This window comes from Brassica oleracea, chromosome C2 (genome assembly GCF_000695525.1).
Source record: "Brassica oleracea var. oleracea cultivar TO1000 chromosome C2, BOL, whole genome shotgun sequence".
Classification (NCBI taxonomy): domain Eukaryota; kingdom Viridiplantae; phylum Streptophyta; class Magnoliopsida; order Brassicales; family Brassicaceae; genus Brassica; species Brassica oleracea.
Genome location: NC_027749.1, coordinates 49,250,966 through 49,252,712, shown reverse-complemented (window position 1 = coordinate 49,252,712; position 1,747 = coordinate 49,250,966). Strand labels below are relative to the sequence as shown.

The 1,747-nt window shown below is 43.7% G+C and overlaps 1 pseudogene; it reads right to left on the bottom strand.

The window, feature by feature from the left end:
* Nucleotides 1-923: 923 nt before the first annotated feature.
* On the bottom strand, nucleotides 924-1,504 carry LOC106324499 (annotated as a pseudogene).
* Nucleotides 1,505-1,747: the final 243 nt, after the last annotated feature.

Below are 1,747 nucleotides of genomic sequence, written 5' to 3'. Positions count from 1 at the left end.
CTGATATCATTGGATGTACTACCGGTGCTATTGGTCTAGCTGGTCTTGCAGGTATCGTTGGTATCCAATTGTCTTCCCAAGCTCTAATCTCATTCCCGGAGTGACCTTCTGTCTGATCCCCAACAGCATCAATGGTTTCGCTGCCATTATACTTCTCCATCCATATGAGGGTCTATCTACCGTGTTAAGCCGCAATGGCGTGCTACATCTGAAGTATTTTCCTCTCAGGACTCTAGATACCAAAGAATTTGGGTTTTGTACCAAGTGCCATAATTGTTTGCCTAGTAGGGCTAGGTTGAATTCATGGATCAATCTGAATCCAATTCCTCCTTCCTCTCTTGGTTTACATAAATTTTTCCATTTAACCCAATGTATACCCCTTTTGGGAAGATCCGAGCTCCATCAGAACTGTGCAATGGCACTAACTAAGTTTTCACAGATCTCTAATAGAAGGAGTAGTGTTGACATCACATAAGTAGGGAGAGCCAGTAGGATAGACTTTATGAGTACTTCCTTTTATATAATGGTAAAGTATAAGCATATACAATATTATAAATTTACATTTTGTATATCTAACATTAAAATCCATGATAACGAGATCAACGTAAACTATATGACAGAAAATGTAATTTTCAACAAACGGAGAAACTTTAAAAAAATTAATTTCACGTGATGAAAAAAAGAGACAAAACGAGAGTAAATTGTCATCAACATAACTAATTTAGCAAAATTTGATCTAAGAAGATTATCCCTAATTATTGAAAAGAAGAACTAATCCGATAAGCTGTCTGAAATCTGAGTCCACGTTATTGTTGGATCGAGTAATCATCACCGTCCGATGAAGCCTCTAAAATCATGGCAGTGTTTGTACCATGATCTTGATGTATGTGGCAGTGTCCGTACCATGCTGGTGATGTATGAACTCATGCATACATGTTTTGCCGGAATGTCAGACTCGCCACCGGCCGGTACTCCGGCACCAAACGTCCCGATTTATACCTGATGTCTTCGGGCCCATTGGGCCAGTCCGCCACTGCGGCGTCTTGTCTATGGCGCAGTGGAGACACCACCGTTCCTCTCCAGTAACGGATACCAGAGATGTACCCTTCGTCCGACGGAGTCCGTCGATTGTTTGCTTTTTTGCTAGATGAACGATGGATGTCGGCGAGATTGGCGGGGAAAGGTGGTGGTTGGACAGAACGGTTTCTCCGGTGAACGGGTTGTCGTAAACTGCTTCCATGAGAAGCCCACTTGAGGCCCAATTGCATGGGTCGGCGAGTAAGCGTTTGCTCCTCGCTTTGGCCGGTACAGAGACGTCAGTAGTGAAAATCATACTGTTGCTAATTGCTATCCAGATTTCCTGGTTAATATCGAATCGGCTCGGGTCGGGTCTTGTAACCGGATAATAGCTGGAGCTTTTGGACCTCCACAAAGTTCGATAGCCACTCCAGCCAGAGATGTCAAATGGGCGTCATGTCCAATGGTGAACCATGTCCAAACCCATTTGGACTAACCAAATTAAACCAATAAATAAAGCTGTCCAATTGGGTCGAAGTCCAATAAATCCCAAATCCGATGGGCTTAACTATTTGGACATGGACGGCCCAATGATCTAAAAAAACTAGGGTTTTCATTTGGGAAAAAAACCAGAGTCGCGATTCTCTCTCTCAAACCGTCTCTCTCGATTCTCTCTCAAGCCGTCTCTCTCGACTCAGCGAACTCGGCGATGATCCGCCTCTCTCGGCTC